We start from the raw sequence: 20,849 nt of genomic DNA, 5'->3' as shown, positions 1-20,849 counted from the left end.
CCTGGATGATGAACAGCCCACCACCTCCGCCGGCGCTAGTGGACAGGAGGCACCGCCACAGGACCACGACACCAGCACCCCACCCCTTGCAGATGGAGAACCACCCCGCAACCAGTCCCTGAGATCCAGGACAAAGACAGAGAACAATGCCAAGACCCCCGCCAGGAAATGAGACCCCCCTGAATGTCATCCTTCTGTGCCAATTCATCACCCTGTCCATCCATCAACTGCTCTAGCTCCACTTCCCATGCCCCTTTGGACAATGCACCTGTGAAACAAATAGACTGGACTCTGCCATGGACAATCCTCCACCATCACCCCTGCCCATTTTACAACCCCCTCCACTAATTTGAACTGAAATAAACACCCTTGAATCACAAAACAATCTGGAGTCAGTCTGTGCTTCCACAAATGTGTATTTGCAATATAGCAATGTCGATTGTATTGTCAACATACCGATGTAACACAGCTCTAGTCCATGAGGTAATATAGCAGAAGTCACACAGTGGGACCCTCATCTGTGAAATGGAAAGGCAAAGTGACAAGTCAGGGTCCATACACTGGGTGAAAGTGACAGACATATGATGGGTCTAACTATTGTATGAGATGTGTGAGGCAGTGACATCTTCTTACCTGTGTCTCACTGGAAGTATTGCTGGATAACGTTGTTTCTGTTGTTGATATCCTCTTCTTCTGCCTCCTCTTCTTCACTGTCCACAAGACATCCTTCTGGACCATCCTCCTGTAGAAAAGGCACCTGTCGTCGCAAAGCCAGGTTGTGCAGCATACAGCAGGCCACGATGATCTGGCACACCTTCTTTGGTGAGTAGTAGAGAGAACCACCTGTCATAAGGAGGCACCTGAACCTGGCCTTCAGGAGGACGAAGGTCCTTTCAATCACTCTCCTAGTTCGCCCATGTGCCTCATTGTAGCGTTCCTCTGCCCTTGTCCTGGGATTCCTCACTGGGGTCAGTAGCCATGACAGGTTGGGGTAACCAGAGTCACCTGCAAATGTCGAGGGACAACTGTTAGACACACACTAACCCTTAGGGACAACCCCAGACCCCGACAACTATTCACAGGGTATAGGCTCCTTGTCCTCACCTATTAGCCACACACGGTGGCTCTGGAGTTGCCCCATCACATAAGTGATGCTGCTATTCCTCAGAATATAAGCGTCATGCACTGAGCCAGGAAACTTGGCACTCACATGGGAGATGTACTGGTCTGCCAAACACACCATGTGCACATTCATAGAATGGTAGCTCTTCCGGTTTCTGTACACCTGTTCACTCCTGCAAGTGGTACCAAGGCCACATGTGTCTCATCAATGGCACCTATGATGTTGGGGATATGTCCCAGGGCATAGAAGTCACCTTTCACTGTAGGCAAATTCTCCACCTGAGGGAACACGATGTAGCTGCGCATGTGTTTCAGCAGGGCAGATAACACTCTGGACAACACGTTTGGGAACATAGGCTGGGACATCCCTGATGCAATGGCCACCGTGGTTTGAAAAGACCCACTTGCCAGGAAATGGAGTACTGGCAGGACCTGCACTAGAGGGAGTATCCCTGTGGGATGGCGGATAGCTGACATCAGGTCTGGCTCCAACTGGGCACACAGTTCATGCATTGTTATTGTTATTGTTACTATTACGTGTCTCTCTTCCATTGTCGACAGGTCCACCAGCGGTCTGTACACCGGAGGATGCCGCCATCTCCTCACCAGCCCCAGCGGACGGGCCCTATGGACGAGAACAGCGAGCAGAGAGTCAGCCAACACTGAGGTATTAAAAAAAACAATTTTTGCACACATTTGTAAATCCGCAATGTGCCTGTCACTGTGTGTCTGCAAGGCCTAGATAGGTGTGATGCAGTTATTATTAATGCCATGTGGCCCCCTGAAATGGCGGCTGCCTGACCTGTAAGGTGGGACAAGGGGATATGAGGTAACTGCGCTGGCGTTGTACACCGTCGCGGTAGGTGGTCGAAGACCGCGGCGCAATCCTGCATTCGTTATCATTGGACCCTATGGGTCCCAGGAGCCAATGAAGATATACGCCGGTGGTGACGGTACGCACCGCCGCAGACGTGACCGCCATTTTCTGTCTGTTCACTCACTTGATACCTGACCTTCGACAGGAGAGGACCTACACTGCAAGTGCTGCTGTGACCTCAGTCTGGAAGCGACAATGGCTCATGTGTCTGGGGAAAGGGCCCCTGCCTTCACTTCGGAGGAGTTGGAGAAGTTAGTGGATGGGGTCCTCCCCCAGTACACGGTACTCTATGGTCCTCCAGACAAACAGGTGAGTACACTGTGAGCATGCTGTATGGGCAATGCCTGTTTGGAGTGGTGTGGATGGAAGATAGAGTGGGGGGGACTGAACCCTGCATGAGCGGACGGTGAGTGTATGTGCGTCAGGGCAAGGGTGGGAACATGGGCCAATGACTGTGACGGTCCGGACGGTTAAAGATTTTCCTTTTCCCCTGTACTATTCCTCTAGGTCAGTGCCCACCAGAAGAAGGATATTTGCCGTGCCATCGCCATGGACATCCGGATCCTGGGGGTCCACCACAGACGGAGCACCCACTGCCGGAAAAGATGGGAGGACATTCGCCGCTGGAGCAAGAAGACGGCGGAGGCCCAGCTGGGGATGGCCTCCAAACGTGGGAGGGGTGCCCGTCGCACCATGACCCCCCTGATGTTCCAGATCCTGGCGGTGGCATATCCGAGTTGGATGGGTGCTTGAGGCCATCACAGCAGCCAGAAGGGGGTGAGTACAGTCATATCCATCTGACTCTGCGCGCATTACGAGGTGTCTGGGTGGGGGAGGTGGGCAGTGGGTTCCCCTAGGCCAGGGTGAGTTCTGTAGAGAAGGTCCCTTTGTGAGGCAGGCTATGTGGCACCCCAACCCCACCAGTGGTAAGAGCCATCTACACCTACTCAGGCTCCTGTGACTTCCATGTGTGCAGCAATCAGGCATAGGCCTTGTACCCCATGGCCCTGTGAATAATATAGGAACTCTATGTGCATGGCGTAGTGCAGAGGGCTGCTGTGTCTGTAGTGTCCGTCAATGGTAGTGGTATTGCATGCACTCAACATGTCCTTCTTCTGTCTCCCCCCCCTTTTTGTGGTCTCCCTGTTCTTGTGTGCAATAGCATCATCAGGAGGAGGAGCATTGGCACTGGAGCAGGAGGGAGCTGCATCCCACTTGGCCCTGGAGGTCGAGACAACAGAGTCTGAAGCCACCAGTGGGACGGAGGGCGAGGGGAGCTCCACAGTGGGGACAGAAGGTGACAGCAGCGACAGCGACTCCTTCTCTGATGGGAGATCCCTTGTGGTGGCGGGCCCCTCTGTGCCCCCTGCAGCAACAGGTACAGCCGCCACCCCCCTACCAGCACCACCCTCCCAGCAGCCCCTCAGATTGTTTCCCGTGGCCGCTCACCCAGGAGAGTGGGCATCTCCTTCGCCCCAGGCACCTCAGGCCCTGCCCCAGTCAGCCCTGCTGCCCTCAGTGAGGAGGCTATTGACCTCCTGAGATCCCTAACTGTTGGGCAATCAACCATTCTGAATGCCATCCAGGGTGTCGAGAGGCATTTGCAACAAACAAATGCATACCTGGAGGGCATTCATTCTGGCGTGGCAACCCAACAGAGAGCATTTCAGGCTCTGGCCTCAGCACTGATGGCTGCCATTGTCCCTGTGTCCAGCCTCCCCCTCCAACCTCCTCCACCCAGACCCAATCCCCTGTACCTCAGCCTATCCCAAGCACACCATCAGACCAGCATCCACACACCTCAACACACAAGGGTGGCTCAGGCAAACATAAGCACCACACATCCCACAGGCACTCAGACAAGCATCATACCCATGCAGACATACCAACATGCACTGCCTCCACTGTGTCCCCCTCCTCCACGTCGTCCTCCTCCACGTCGTCCTCCTCCCTCCCTGTCTCGTCTCCACTCACAACTGCATGCACTACATCTTCAGCCACTACCTCCATCACCAGCACGCCCATCATCACACACCGCTCACGTGCACTCACTACCCCCACTACCATTCACACATCCCCTGTGTCCTCTCCCAGTGTGTCTGTGAGCCCTCCTCCCAAAGTACACAAACGCAAGCACACACCCACCCAACAGCCATCCACCTCAATACAGCCTCCAGCCCATGCACCTTCACCCAAATTCAGCAAACGTACACCTCCTACAACCACTACCTCTTCCTCCACTTCCAAATCCCCTCCATCTACCCATCCCAGTGTGTCTAAAAAACTTTTCCTGGCTGATATTGACCTCTTCCCTACACCTCCCCCCACCCGTCCTTCCCCTAGGGCCAGGCTTTCCAGGTCCCAATCCAGCACGTCAGCCACCAGCACCGCAGTCACTGAGCCCGCCACCAGAACAGCAGTCACTGAGCCCGCCACCAGCACCGCAGTCACTCAGCCCGCCACCAGCACTGCCGCCACAGAGGCCGCCGCCACAGAGCCCGCCACCAGCACCAATGCCACAGAGGCCGCCGCAAGCACCGCCGCCACAAAGCCTGCTGCCAGCACCGATACCACAGAGCCCGCTGCCAGCACCGATGCCACAGAGCCCGCTGCCAGCACTGATGCCACAGAGGCAGCCGCCAGCACCGCCGTGAATGACCCCGCCGCAAGCACCACCAGCGGCCCCGCAACATCCTGAGCCTGTGGCACCACTGCAGACATGGCTGCCATCCCCAGAGGTCAGTCGTCCGAGGCTGGTGGTCAGTTCCAGGAGCCTGGGCAGCTTCCATGATGCACAACTTTCTGTGGAGAAAGACATCCACTACCTCAGTCCTTGGCAGGATGAAGCACTCCGGGCACAAAGCCCCCTCCAGAACCAGTGGAGAAAGTCATCCGCTACCTCTGTCCTTGGCAGGATGAAGCACTCTGGGCAAAAAGCCCCCGCCAGAACCAGTGGAGAAAGGCATCCACTACCTCAGTCCTTGGCAGGATGAAGCACCCTGGGCACAAAGCCCCCTCCAGAACCAGTGGAGAAAGGCATCCACTACCTCAGTCCTTGGGAGGATAAAGCACTCTGGGCACAAAGCCCCCTCCAGAACCAGTGAAGAAAGGCATCCACTACCTCAGTCCTTGGCAGGATGAAGCACTCTGGGCACAAGGCCCCCTCCAGAACCAGTGGAGAAAGGCATCCACCTGAGAGACTCTGGCTTTGCACTCCCCAGGATACAGCAGTGGGCAAGCCACCCACTGTAAAGACTTGAGAGACTGTGGCTTTGCACTCCCCAGGATACAGCAGTGGGCAAACCACCCGCTGTAAAGACTTGAGAGACTGTGGCTTTGTACTCCCCAGGATACAGCAGTGGACAAACCACCCACTGGAAGGACTTGAGAGACTGTGGCTTTGCACTCCCCAGGATACAGCAGTGGGCAAGCCACCCACTGTAAAGACTTGAGAGACTGTGGCTTTGCACTCCCCAGGATACAGCAGTGGGCAAACCACCCGCTGTAAAGACTTGAGAGACTGTGGCTTTGTACTCCCCAGGATACAGCAGTGGACAAACCACCCACTGGAAGGACTTGAGAGACTGTGGCTTTGCACTCCCCAGGATACAGCAGTGGGCAAACCACCCACTGTAAAGACTTGAGAGACTGTGGCTTTGCACTCCCCAGGATACAGCAGTGGGCATGGAGCCCCCTCGTGGAGCAGTGGCGTCGTGCACTCATCCGGCTGAGGTGCCACCCCTTCCCTTCCCTCTGAGGTGCCTGTTTAATTTCGATCTGATGCCCTGCAGTGTTCTCTCCGTTTGGAGTCTGGTATCGAGTGTGGGCCTCGCCCATGCATTTTGGGCCCAGTGGTCCACGGAGAATAATAGGTGCACTATCCAGAGTTGTGTAGTTCGTGTACATAATTGTATATACTGTATTTCGAGTTTTGACTAATGGATTTTTATTTATTACAATCGTTCAACTCATTTCCTTTTGTCCTTGCGTTCTTCCAGCGGGGTGGGGGGCGTATATGTAATGTTGCAGCATGTATTTGTGTGTATGTTGTTGTGGGTGAGGGTGGGGGGTTTGCGTGTTGCGCGTGTGTATCACTCTCTTTTCCTTCCCCCCTCCCTTGTGTTGTAGGTGCAGTACTCACCGTGGTCGTCGCCACCGTCTTTGGTGCGCCTGATAGAGGAGCAGGAATACCATTGCAGGGAGTATTTGGAGTTCTGGCTCCATGGAGTCCTGGTTCCTCGTGGGGTGTGGAGTGGTGAGTGTTTTCCCTTCCAAGTCCTGTTTCAGCCATGCTCCACCCGTTAAAATAAAGGAAACTCTGTGGAGGGGGAGTAATATAGGACTCACAAGAGAGTAACAGCAAATATTTGATCTGAGTACCATGTGACTCCCCATCCCATGGTAAGGCAAAGGAATGTCAGAGGGAGGTGAGATTATATACAATGAGGCGAAACAAACATTGACAAAGCAAATAAGCGCTATTGGCTTTGCCAGTGTGCTTTAGCCATGTTGTACACCAGCCTGGCTACTGTTCAGCGTGGCTAAATGTTAGTGGCATAGATGAGAGTGGTGTGAAATAAAGTGCCATAGAGTGGAGTGGAGTAGAGTGTTGTAGAGTGAAGTGGAGTGTCGTGGAGTGGAGTAGAGTATTGCAGAGTGGAGTTTCGTACAGTGTAGTAGCATAGAGTGTCATAGAGTGTTGTAGAGTGGAGTGGCGCAATGTGAAGTGGTGTAGCGTAGAGTAGAGTAAAGTAAAGTATTGTACAGTGGAGTGGCGCAGAGTGGACTGTCATGGAGTAGAGTGTAGTAAAGTCATGTATAGTGGAGGGCGTAGAGTGGGGGGGTGTAGAGTGAAGTACAGTGGAGTGGAATAGAGTGGTGTACAGTGGAGTAGTTTGAAGTGGATTAGTGGAGAAGAGTGTTGTATAGTGGAGTGGAGTAAAATGGCATGGACTGGCGCAGAGGGAATTGCTTAACTGGCATAGTGTGGAGTTATGTAGGGTGAAGTAGAGTGGAGTAAAGTGGAGTACAGTGGATTGGTGTAGATTGGGGCAGAGTGGCCTAGAGTGGAATGGCATATAGTGCCTTAAAGTGCAGTGGCGTAGAGTGGAGTAAAGTACCAAAGAGTGGAGTAGAGCAGAGTGCCATTGAGTGAGGTAGAGTAGAGTGTCATAGAGTGGATTAGCATAGAGTGGAGGGTGTAGAATGGAGTGTTTTAGAATAGCATAGTGTAGAGTGGAGTAAAGTGTGGTAGAGTTGAGTGGAGTGGTGTGGTGTGGAGTAGAATGGAAGGACATAGTGTGAAGTGGCTTAGAATGGAGTAAAGAGGCTTGGAGGTTTGTAGAGTGGAGTTTTGCTGACTGTCGTAGAGTGGAGTGTCGTAAGTGGAGTGTCATAGAGTGTATTGTCATAAAGTGGAGTATTGTGGCATAGACTGAATTGGCATAGAGTGTGGTGGAGTCAAGTGTCGTAGAGTGCAGTAGAGTGTTGTAGATTGGAGTAGAGTGTTCTAGAGTGTCATTGAGTGTCATAGATTGCAGTAGGGTGGAGCAGACTGTTGTAGAGTGGAGTAGATTGGAGTGAAGTAGATTGGAGTAGAGCGGAGTGGAATACAGTGGAGTATGCAAGATGTGGTAGTGCATTGCCATTACAGACAACACATTTTCAATTCAAATGACCATTACATTTGCACATACAGTTTTACTGATAAAACTATGCAGCACTCAAATAATAATGTGTGTAAATGGCATCACCTAGTATCTTGATTTGTTTTGCTCATATTAAAATATTTGTTTCCACTACACTTCAGAATTACACAAAGTGCTTGATTTGTATTTTCCTAATTTGTATATATCTTGAAATATTTGCACAGTTGACTTACAGGCATTTGCATGTTGTTGTGTGCTAGAAAGTCTTTCCTTTCCTGTGACCAGCAAGATTCTTACATAAATCCCCTCACTTTGAAGTCAGAGAAAGTAAAGTAAACACCAACCTCCCTCAGTAGACAGAGCCTGACATTTGACCTTGGTCGTTGAATGTACAGAAAATGTGACAAGGCAAAAACAAAACATATAGGGCAACTACAAAAAGCAGGCACTTATGGAAGAATACATTAAACAGGCTATGCTCCATGGGATGGACTAACTGAAGCTGAACAGCCTAAAAAAAATAAAGTCAACAAATAGAAATCAAGCAAATGTGAGTCACTAATCACAAAGCCATGGGAAGAATGCATTCCCCAGGAACCCTGCAGCCGACAAGCACAAGGAGTGGTGTATTATGATCTCGCAAGCTAGGTTTCCAAGTTCTGCTGTCCTTCCTCTGCACAGTTCACAGTGACCGGAGGCACCTCGAGCTCCAATATGATTTTGAAAAGGGAGATGTTTTTTCTACCAGCACTTAGTTTCACAGGTTCCCAATATCGCTTGGAGATGTGTTATTGCCCGCATTAAGAATTGTGCCAAAACACCTAAAACTGTCTAGGGGAGCTAGTGGTTTATCTAGACATTACTAACAATGTTGTCATAATTTAAAGGGAATCACAACTCACCATCAATGGCTGCCCTCCGTTCCATTTTTTTTCTCCCACAATGAACAGTGTTCTAATCCTACGAGATTCTCAACAAAACTGGTGAGTTTTTTTTTTGATTTGTGTAATCCTCATCTTTACGCTTGTATTGTTCCTGCACCGACTAATCAAAATGTTATAGAATTCATTTTACATTTCCTAAATCTAAATCTGTTAAAAATCATTTATAGTCTCTCTAAAGATCTTCTTGTGCCTGTTCTAAGTTAATTCACATAATGTTCATTCATTTTTGTATATTAAGCAAAGGTTGGCGCTGCTGATAATGCCATTCACCAGGCCTCAGTTTGGAGGGTATGCTTTTTGCTGAATCTGAGACTTCACCAGAGGCTACTGTAGATGGGAGGTTTTGGCTGTGTAGACTCTGCAGTATTGATGAAATTAGTGATAGCCACCACGACTTATAAACAACGGATCACACTAAACATTTAAGAATCAGATCATACGCAAAGTTAGAAAAGGGCACATGAGGAATGGATACGGTGCAATGTTCTAAATTGCCATGCACATTTCTTTCACATGGTTGTATTAGAAAATAAGTTAAGGTACTGATTTCTCGGCTTTCGGCCTATCTTGCATATTCTTCAGGCGCTGATCTATTTATGAAGGCAAATCCTGGTTTCACACTTGTTTAATTTCATCCAGCCAATTTAATCTATTTGCTTATTAATACATTGATCCAAAATCACATCTGATGTACCTGAAAGTGTTTCTTACTCAGTCTCTGGAGCAGATCTTCTAATATTGACCCAATGCAGCACAGCAACTAAAGGTGCTGTGCTCCGCTGCATTACTTCAAGAACAGTGCCATATCTGCTCAAACATAGCACTATTTCTCCCTCTCCCTCTCCCTGCAATGGTGCACTTTGTCATCCTTGCTTCAGGCACACACCTTTGCACGTTAGTGCAAGGGTGTCTGTGTGATGTCTAGCAGGGGTTTTGGCTGGAAGGGCATCCTTCCAATACAAAATACTATCCAAAGATACACTTTAAATCATTTTCAAGTCTCTATGTGTACTGTACAGTACAGCACACATGCAGAGTTGGAAAAGTTTGAGAAAGAAAACGTTTCTCCAGTGTTACACCAGAGTCTAAAGAGACATACATTTTTGGTGCAAAGGTCTGCCTACCATTTTTCTCCCAGATAGGGTTGTGCATCAAAATCAATGGGTTGTTGCATAAAACCGACCATGTACCACCCCTGGAAGCCCCTTGACCCAAAGTAGCACATAGCGCCACCTTGCATTATTTTTTAGGTACTTTTCAGCGCACTGGAAAGTAAATCTCAATACTACACAGTTTGTGTCACTTTGGGCCATATGTACAAACACTTTTCCCATAGACACAGAATGGGGAAAAACCTTTGCTACATCTGGCCCTTTGTGATGCAAACCTGTCTGCAAGAAGTTTGTAAATGTGTTCTCCGCCTTCAAGTTCCAGCTCTTTCCATAATGTTAGGACCCTCTACGATGATACCTGCGACCAGACTCTTAACAAGGGTAAAGAACTGAAAATAAATGAGATTTTTGAGATTCTGTTTAAAATAACCTTACGCACGGCTCCCATAATTCGCAATGGGGAGGTGGTGTCAGCTGGTTTATTTTCAACTGGAATAGCTTTCTGTTCTTGTTTCCAATAGAAACACGGTGAAAGGAAGCCTCTTATACCAGAGAGAGAACAGGCGGGGTCAGGCAGAAGGCGCGACATTTGTGCACAGGTCAGAGGACTGCAGCGCAGAGAGAAACGCCTGTCTCTTCATTAAGGCCCCCCGGTAGGGTCCACGTGCAGCGCCTGCTTTCATGCCCGGCACCCTCCACCGAAACACGGCATTTACTACAGCGCCATCGACAGGAAAATAACCGAATCAGAGAGGGCCATAGTAGCCGAGAATGAGTTCAGAAAGGCTATTAACCTTCCGAGCAAACATGTCTTCAGCAAAATGGCATTAGTGAGTCTGTATGCGAAGCCCGCCCCAGCTAGACCCAGCGACGTGTCCAGGGCATTAATGGCCTTAGAAGCACCTCGGCTCCTTGCGGCCTTCACCCGCCTTACGCTGGGTGTCCCCCAACCCCTCACGCCTCATCACACGTGAAATAAAAGGCTCCCCAGGCGCCCTAAGTGGCGCTCAGACCGCGCGGCTGCTGAGCCCTGCCACTCAGAGCCTCAATAAATATGTCTGACTTGACTAAGTGCATCGCAAAAGGGCGGGTTCAGGGTAATTACAGCCCCGCAGAGTTCTGATCTGTTTAGCAAATCACATCACTTTAAGATCTGAAACTGAACCCAAGGGCAGTGCAGTCTCTCGAGGTGTCATAGCGTGAGTAATGACACATCACGGCCACAGCACCACTTGAGAGGCGTACAAATTCGAATTAAGTAAATGTACTGGAGACTGGCGCAGATGTTGTCATAGTTATCCGTGCACATTTTGGGAAAGTTCTCCGTTATGAGAGAAAGGAATCTATGTTGCTAAAGAACACCCGGGGAACCATCAGCTATCCGTAATTTGTAAATAATAGCTGCTTATTCCTACCTAGCAAGCCTAATCCTTGTTATAAAGGGCGCATGCTACCGAATTTCCACTTATTTTTAAATAGGCATTTATTTTGTCAAACCCCACAAAAAACCGTCACATCAGAAGAGAACAAGAAGTTCAGTTTGTAGATAGTACAGCATCAAAGGCACAAAGCAAACACGTATCAGCTAACAGGTGTTGCCTTTGGGACCTACTGGCTTTGGCAATAGTTTTCAGCCATGACGTACAGTATCCTCAGTGCTGTGCAGTTTGGCTTAAGAAAACACATTTAAAAAAAACATTAGGATGCATTTTGGAGGATCTCGCACCACACATGCATTCCATGTGCAATGAGTTGGATCTGTTATGACAAAAACATAAATACATAGCGAGAAAGCATTTTTTGGGGTGTGGGGGAGCAACAAAGATTGTGTAGGGAGGGAGCAACACAGAGGGCATGGGTGGGGTAAGCAACATGGAGGGACGGAAGCAACACAGAGGGCGGGAGGGGGAGAAGTAATGGGTAAGAGAGTAGGGTTATGGGTGGGGGAAGCAACACCTGGGTCTGAGAGGTGAAGCAATGGGCAAGATAGTAACATGGAGGGGTGGGAAAAGAAACACCTGGGTCTGGGAAGAAGAAGCAATGGGCAAGAGAGTAACATGGAGGGGTGGGAGTAGCAACACCTGGGTCTGGGAGACGAAGCAATGGGCAAGATAGTAACATGGAGGGGTGGGGGAAGCAACAACTGGGTCTGGGAAGGAGAAGCAATGGGCGAGAGAGTAACATGGAGGGGTGGGAGTAGCAACACCTGGGTCTGGGAGACGAAGCAATGGGCAAGATAGTAACATGGAGGGGTGGGGGAAGCAACACCCGGGCATGGGAAGGAGAAGCAATGGGAGAGAGAGTAACATGGATGGGTGGGAGAAGCAACACCTGGGTCTGGGAGACGAAGCAATGGGCAAGATAGTTAAATGGAGGGGTGGGAGAAGCAACACCTGGGTCTGGGAAGGAGAAGCAATGGGCAAGATAGTAACATGGAGGGGTGGGGGAAGCAACACCTGGGTCTGGGAAGGAGAAGCAATGGGAGAGAGAGTAACATGGAGGGGTGGCGGAAGCAACACCTGGGTCTGGGAAGGAGAAGCAATGGGAGAGAGAGTAACATGGAGGGGTGGGAGAAGCAACACCTGGGTCTGGGAAGGAGAAGCAATGGGAGAGAGAGTAACATGGAGCGGTGGGAGTAGCAACACCTGGGTCTGGGAAGAAGAAGCAACGGACGAGAGAGTAACATGGAGGGGTGGGAGAAGCAACACCTGGGTCTGGGAAGGAGAAGCAATGGGTGAGAGAGCAACATGGAGGGGTGGGGAAAGCAACACCTGGGTCTGGGAAGGAGAAGAAATGGGAGAGAGAGTAACATGGAGCGGTGGGAGTAGCAACACCTGGGTCTGGGAAGGAGAAGCAATGGACGAGAGGGTAACATGGAGGGGTGGGAGAAGCAACACCTGGGTCTGGGGAGGCGAAGCAATGGGCGAGAGAGTAACATGGAGGGGTGGGGGAAGCAACGCCTGAGTCTGGAAAGGAGAAGCAAGGGCGAGAGAGTAACATGGAGGGGGCAGGGAGGCACACACATTGGCAAGCCAAAAGTTATTTTTGTGTACAGTTCTACAAATGCAGTAAAATAAAGAGAACCTTGGTTGAAAGTTTACATTTTTTGTGATTTTATTATACAAAGACAAACTTTTGAAGAACATGAAATTACAGAAAAAAAGAAATCAATCGATGGTGTTAATAAAGTGCTTTTTATTGTTTGAAAGCGCAATAGACCTGTTCTTTGAAATATGATGCTAATATCTAGAAAAATACATACACACCTAAATAAAAAGTAGATTCTCAGAATGTTAACAGCGAGATAAACAAACGTGTATTAACCCCTTCTGTGCCTTGGACGAGGTCACCTCGTCCAAGGCTACAGTTCCCGTGTGCCTTGGACGAGGTCACCTCCCAAGGCGGGGATGGAAGGGGAAGACCTTCCCCTTCCACCCCCAACCCCCTCCCACCCCCCCCCTGTGACGTCAGCGGATTTATCACAGGGGCCTCCCCCATCGATTGAAAGAGAAATGCTTTGCATTTCTCTTTCAATCACGTGGGGGAGGCCCGGAGAGGCTTCAAAGGGAAGGAAATGTATTTCCTTCCCTTTGAAGTCTCTCCCAGGGTTTCAAAAGCCGGATTGCTTGCAATCTGGCTTTTGAAACCCCACTAGACACCAGGGATTTTTTTTTGTGTGAAGAAAGTGACAAAAGGGAGCGACCCCTTGGGCTAGGGTCGCTCCGGGGGGGGGGGGCATTTTTCGGGAAGGCCTTTTCTGCCCCCCCTGGGGGCAGAAAGCTCTAGGCACCAGGGATTTTTTTTTTTTTTTTTTTAGGTGGGGAGCGACCCCTTAGGCAAGGGTCCCTCCCCTAGGGGGCAAATTATATTTAGGCCATTTCTGCCCCCCTTGGTGGCAGATTGGCCTATTTTGATAAGGGCAATCTGCCACTAAGGGGGGCAGAAACCACTAGACAACAGGGAGTTTTTTTTCTTTGCGTGAATTTCACGCAAGGGGAGCGACCCCTTAGGCAAGGGTCGCTCCCTGGAGGGGGGAAATTATTTTAGGCCATTTCTGCCCCCCCTGGGGGCAGATCAACCTATTATTAGGCCGATCTGCCCCCAGGGGCGCCAGGGCAAATTTTTTTTTTGCGTTTTTTTTTTGTTTGTTTGTTTTTTTAGAGATGGGGAGCGACCAATCAGGCAAGGGTCACTCCCCTAGGGGGCAAATTGTATTTAGACCATTTCTGCCCTGCTGGGGGCAGATTGTCCGATTTTAGGTCAATCTGCCCCCAAGGGGGCAGAAACCACTAGGCACCGGGGATTTGTTTTTTGGTGCCAATGTCACGCAGGGGGAGCTACCCCGTAGGCAAGGGTCGCTCCCGGGGGGGGGGGGGGTGTTGGTTGGGGGGGCAAATTTATTTTAGCCCATTTCTGCCCCCCCTGGCACCGGGCAAGGCAAGGGTCGCTCCCCTGGGGGGCAAATTGTATTTAGACCATTTCTGCCCCCCTTGGGGGCAGATTGGCCGATTTTAGGTCAATCTTCCCCCAAGGGGGCAGAAACCACTAGGCACCGGGGATTTGTTTTTTGGCGCCAATGTCACGCAGGGGGAGCGACCCCGTAGCCATGGGTCGCTCCCGGCGGCAGGGGGGTGGGGGTTGGGGGGGCACATTTATTTTAGGCCATTTCTGCCCCCCCTGGGGGCAGAAACCTCTAGGCGCCAGGGCAAATTTTTTTGTGTGGTTTTTTTGTGTTTTTTTTTTTTTTAGAGATGGGAAGCGACCCATCAGGCAAGGATCGCTCCCCTGGGGGGCAAATTGTATTTAGACCATTTCTGCCCCCCTTGGGGGCAGATTGGCCGATTTTAGGTCAATCTGCCCCCAAGGGGGCAGAAACCACTAGGCACCGGGGATTTGTTTTTTGGCGCCAATGTCACGCAGGGGGAGCGACCCCGTAGGAAAGGGTCGCTCCCAGGCAGGGGGGTTTGGGGGGGTCAAATTTATTTTAGGGCATTTCTGCCCCCCCCCTGGGCCGGCTGAGCTAGAGGCCAAAATCCACAGGTAGGCACTTTGCAAAAAACACCTCTGTTTTCTGTGTAAAAATATGTTGTGTCCACGTTGTGTTTTGGGCCATTTCCTTTCGTGGGCGCTAGGCCTACCCACAGAAGTGAGGTACCATTTTTATCGGGAGACTTAGGGGAACGCTGGGTGGAAGGAAATTTGTGGCTCCTCTCAGATTCCAGAACTTTCTGTCACCGAAATGAGAGGAAAAAGTGTTTTTTTAGCCAAATTTTGAGGTTTGCAAAGGATTCTGGGTAACAGAACCTGGTCAGAGCCCCACACGTCACCCCATCTTGGATTCCCCTAGGTCTCTAGTTTTCAGAAATGCACAGGTTTGGTAGGTTTCCCTAGGTGCCGGCTGAGCTAGAGGCCAAAATCTACAGGTAGGCACTTTGCAAAAAACAGCTCTGTTTTCTGTCAAAAAATGGGATGTGTCCACGTTGTGCTTTGGGGTATTTCCTGTCGCGGGCGATAGGCCTACCCACACAAGTGAGGTATAATTTTTATCGGGAGACTTGGGGGAACGCTGGGTGGAAGGAAATTTGTGCCTCCTCTCAGATTCCAGAACTTTCTGCCACAGAAATGTGAGGAACATGTGTTTTTTTAGCCAAATTTTGAGGTTTGCAAAGGATTCTGGGTAACAGAACCTGGTCAGAGCCCCACAAGTCACCCCATCTTGGATTCCCCTAGGTCTCTAGTTTTCAGAAATGCACAGGTTTGGTAGGTTTCCCTAGGTGCCGGCTGAGCTAGAGGCCAAAATCTACAGGTAGGCACTTTGCAAAAAACAGCTATTTTCTGTCAAAAAATGGGATGTGTCCACGTTGTGCTTTGGGGCATTTCCTGTCGCGGGCGCTAGGCCTACCCACACAAGTGAGGTATCATTTTTATCGGGAGACTTGGGGGAACGCTGGGTGGAAGGAAATTTGTGCCTCCTCTCAGATTCCAGAACTTTCTGCCACAGAAATGTGAGGAACATGTGTTTTTTTAGCCAAATTTTGAGGTTTGCAAAGGATTCTGGGTAACAGAACCTGGTCAGAGCCCCACAAGTCACCCCATCTTGGATTCCCCTAGGTCTCTAGTTTTCAGAAATGCACGGGTTTGGTAGGTTTCCCTAGGTGCCGGCTGAGCTAGAAGCCAAAATCTACAGGTAGGCACTTTGCAAAAAACAGCTCTGTTTTCTGTCAAAAAATGGGATGTGTCCACGGTGTACTTTGGGGCATTTCCTGTCGCGGGCGCTAGGCCTATCCACACAAGTGAGGTATCATTTTTATCGGGAGACTTGGGGGAACATAGATTAGCAAAACAAGTGTTATTGCCCCTTGTCTTTCTCTACATTTTTTCCTTCCAAATATAGGAGAGTGTGTAAAAAAGACATCTATTTGAGAAATGCCCTGTAATGGTAACCCCGGAATTCAGAGATGTACAAATAACCACTGCTCCTCAACACCTTATCTTGTGCCCTTTTTGGAAATACAAAGGTTTTCTTGATAGCTATTTTTTACTCTTTATATTTCAGCAAATTAATTGCTGTATACCCGGTATAGAATGAAAACGCACTGCAGGGTGCAGCTCATTTATTGGCTCTGGGTACCTAGGGTTCTTGATGAACCTACAAGCCCTATATATCCCCGTAACCAGAGGAGTCCAGCAGATGTAACGGTATATTGCTTTCGATAATCTGACATTGCAGGAAAAAGTTACAGAGTAAAACGTAGAGAAAAATTGATGGTTTTTTTCACCTCAATTTCAATATTTTTCTTTTTCAGTTGTTATTTTCTGTAGGAAACCCTTGTAGGATCTACACAAATGACCCCTTGCTGAATTCATAATTTTGTCTACGTTTCAGAAATGTTTAGGTTTCTGGGATCCAGCATTGGTTTCATGCCCATTTCTGTCACTGACTGGAAGGAGGTTGAAAGCACAAAAAATTGTAAAAATGGGGTATGTCCCAGTAAAATGCCAAATTTGTGTTGAAAAATTGGGTTTTCTGATTCAAGTCTGCCTGTTCCTGAAAGCTGGGAAGCTGGTGAGTTTAGCACCGCAAACCCTTTGTTGATGCCATTTTCAGGGGAAAAACCACAAGCCTTCTTCTGCAGCCACTTTTTCCAATTTTTTTGAAAAAAACTAAATTTTCACTGTATTTTGGCTAATTTCTTGGCCTCCTTCAGGGGAACCCACAAAGTCTGGGTACCTCTAGAATCCCTAGGATGTTGGAAAAAAGGATGCAAATTTGGCTTGGTTAGCTTATGTGGACAAAAAGTTATGAGGGCCTAAGCGCAAACTGCCCCAAATGGGCAAAAAAAGGCCTGGCACAGGAGGGGGAAAAGGCCTGGCAGCGACGGGGTTAACTGTTCTAATTATTTTTGTAAATATTAAATGGTGTTAGAAAGTGAAAGCTAGAAGTGACTCAGTGAGATAGATGAGGCAGCTAGACAGATAGGTACACAGACAGAAAATACAAAGAGACAGAAATGTAGATGGAACACAGAGAGAGTTGTAAGCCAAATAGACAGGTTGGTGAGATAGACAGGTGGACAGAGACCAATGAAGGTTGCAGCAGGCAGAGTCAGATATATAGAGAAATAAAAACATTCAGCAGTTAACAGAGTAAGCCGAGGTCAGGCACATCATACAAACCAAATGACAGAGCACTATGATGCCAAAGAAAGAGACCACTCTACTCTGAATGAACGAGCATGGCTGAGAAAAATGAAGATACATGTATACAAATACTTAGAAGGCATGATAAGATAGACAGCAGTTTTCCAAATCATTACTGTATCCACAGATCCTCTAACTCCTTTAAAAAGATCTCAGGCTAATTAACTGAAATATACATTTTAAGTGTTCACCAATTACTACTGCAGTTTGTGAAAATGCATGTTGAAATTACATCCTTGTAGATGGCTTCATCATCTAAGTGGTATTTTTACTGGATTGGCTTCACAATTGCTATCAGTGTGATTTATTCTTTTAGTCTTGTCTGTTTCTGTTTCTCTGAAAAATACAATACATAAATATTTTGTTAGAAAAGAAGAAACATACTCAACAAACAAATGGTAAAGCTTTCATAACCAGCTGCTTGGCCAAAACATATGAATACAAGTTGAAAACAAGATACAAGGATCATAAAAATAATGAATAGTCCCACAGTACATAGGAAAAAACACATGTGCACCAGTCAATGAAATATGACTCTTATGAGCACAGGTAAAACACTGTCACTCAAAATAAATGGCAAGGAAATTGCCCAATGGCTGTAGTGTTAACAAAACAGACACCACCAAGAAATTCAACATCTAGCTGTAGAGAGCCACCCGGGCTCTCCCATACTTTGTTGCTCTCGGAGGGCACAAGGGCGGTGTTTGCCCGAGGTTATAAATTAAACCAGGGGCTGCTGACCCTGCAGTCCCACATGCACGTGAATCGTGTGTGTGTGTGTCGTCTGTGCACGTTCGGGGGCGGAGGGCCCGTTTACACTGGCGACGAGGGCCGCATAAAAAAAAAAGTCAGTTCACCCGCAGAGAATCCTGCGCCCACGCGCTCGAGCCCACCGGCAACCCCCTCCCAGCGTCAAGGAGACACGTGCTTCGCACGCCTGGCGGCAGAGCCTGCAAAAGATAAAAAAAGTAGAGAACGGCGGCGGCACCTCACCCCGGCATCGGCAACATCCTTGTTTGAGGTGCGAGCGCTCTCACTGGATCGGGCGAGAATCGTCGGGCCCGCTGTGCCGGTGCAGCGTCACTGTCCTCAAGCGTGTGAGGAGTTCTGTGCCACGGCTCCGGCTTGGAAGACCCAGTCAAGCAGGAAGACCCAGGAGGGCATCTGCCGTGGTACCTGCAGAGACCAGACTAGCACGCGTGATGGCTCCATCCGGCTCAAGGCAGTGAAGTGCCCACAGTGTAATCCAGAAAGGAAATCGACGGAACGTCTGGGTTTCAGGCCCACAAGGCAAAAAACAAAAAGAATATAAAAAAGAGTAATCCATGACCAGGAACTGCAAGCACAGCCTGCATTGATCCACTCAACTGAGGCCAAGCAATCGTGAAAAGACAAAAAAAAAAAAAACAACGAGGAAATAGACCCCTGCCAATCACCCACCACTTGAAGGTGAGCCTGAGTACCTAAAAAAAACAAAACATTATTATATATTGAGAGAAACCAAAAATTACCATAGCGGAAAACAGCAGTATGAGGGCCCCACAGCAGGAGCGGGAGCAGCAACCGGCACCTGCCCCTCCCAGTGCCCACTCCTCGGTAGCTGCATTACCCCCGTTTAGTCAGTTAATAGACTCTGCCACGGCAGCACCACACTGGCGCCTCTGGTTAGGCCATTTGGATAATTACTTTTGCGCTATGAGAGAGACGCATGGGGCGGTGCGCAGATCTCTGATGCTACTTATGGGAGGCGACGAACTCCATGAACTATTTGACTCGCTCCCCGACACGGGTGACAAGACAGATTATGATGCCGCTGTGGCAGCGCTCAACAAGCACTTTGACCCTCAGCTGACCCCCGATTATGAGCGTTTCAAACTGCGTCAGGCTTAGCAAACGGACGTTGAGTCAGTCGACATGTTCTACGCCCGGCTAAGAAAGCTTGCCAGCACATGTGTGGGCCTAAACCAACACGAGGAGATCAGAGCCCAGATCATCCAGGGGTGCCGGTCCAACATGCTCCTGAAATTGATCATGCGTCAACCGGGTATCTCCCTAGATGAAATCTTAATTCTGGCACGCTCCCATGAACTGTCTGCTGTCCGAGCTGACACCATGGCCACAGTGAGGGGGCAATCCCTATCCGCAGCATCAGCGGCACGCCCGTCCCCGGTGAATCAGGAACAGGTGGACACCATCCAGCTCCGCCAACCTTCTGTGCGTCGTCCGCCTGCCTCGAGACCGGGAGATGGGGCATGTAGCAGCTGTGGCTATGAGCACAGGACCCGTGGGTGCCCGGCAAAAGGAAAATCATGCAAGAGGTGTGGCAAGAACAACCACTTTGCCAAGATGTGCCAGATGGGAAGAGGCAAACAGTGGGATCGAAGGGGAAAGAGGCCACGGTGAAAAATGTAAGCACTGCAGACAACGCACCATGTGGGCAGACGGCCACCAAAATGCCAATCTATGAGGAGGACGAGGAAAAGGACATTTTTGTCATCTCATTTACAGGGTGGAGGCAGCACAAGAGGCGACCACCCCCCATGAGCACAGTGAAGATAAATGACTCCCTCACAACGGTGCTCATTGACACGGGGGCATCGGTCAATGTGATGAATGATGCCATGTATCGACAACTATCTCCTGAACCATGCCTGACCCCAAGTAACACCAAGATTTATACGTATGGCGGACGTGACCCGCTTCCTCTGCAAGGCACAATCGAGGTATCTGTATCCAATGGACAACTCTCTACTTGTGCGAAATTCTAAGTGGTCAAAGGAGATCGAGGCACCCTACTGGGATGCCACACAGTGGAAGACCTAGAACTAGTCTTTTTTGCTCGTCAGGTGTATGAAATACACACTGAATCCCTTCTCAGCGAGTTCCCGCAGCTATTTGGAGGATTGGGGAGACTCAGAGGCAAGCGTGTTAAGTTGCACGTCGACCCAGAGGTAACGCCATTCGCGCTGACACACCGTTGGGTGCCTTTTCATCTACGGCCGGCAGTCAAGAGAGATCTTCAGCTGTTGGAAGACCAAGGGGTGATTGAAAAAGTCGATGGGCCCACCCCATGGGTCTCGCCGTTAGTGATCGTGCCTAAGCCCAAACAACCAGGCTATACGCCTCTGCGTGGACATGCGTCTCCCTAATCATGCCATCCGGAGGGAGCGGCACATCACGCCTCCCATGGACGACATAATAGCAGATCTAAATGGCGCACAGTGGTTATTAAAGCTGGACCTAAACTCTGGTTACCACCAGCTAGAGCTGGACCCGGACAGCAGAAACATTACTACCTTCTCGACCCATGTGGGGCTAAGACGATTTAAAAGGTTGAGCTTTGGGGTGTCCTCAGAGGCGGAGGTGTTTCAGAATGCCATCAGGGAAACGCTGTCAGGTCTGTCTGGGGTTATCAATCTAAGTGATGACATCTTAATCTACTCCG

The sequence above is a fragment of the Pleurodeles waltl genome, chromosome 2_1, assembly GCF_031143425.1.
Source record: "Pleurodeles waltl isolate 20211129_DDA chromosome 2_1, aPleWal1.hap1.20221129, whole genome shotgun sequence".
NCBI classification, from domain to species: domain Eukaryota; kingdom Metazoa; phylum Chordata; class Amphibia; order Caudata; family Salamandridae; genus Pleurodeles; species Pleurodeles waltl.
This window is presented reverse-complemented; position numbering follows the sequence as displayed.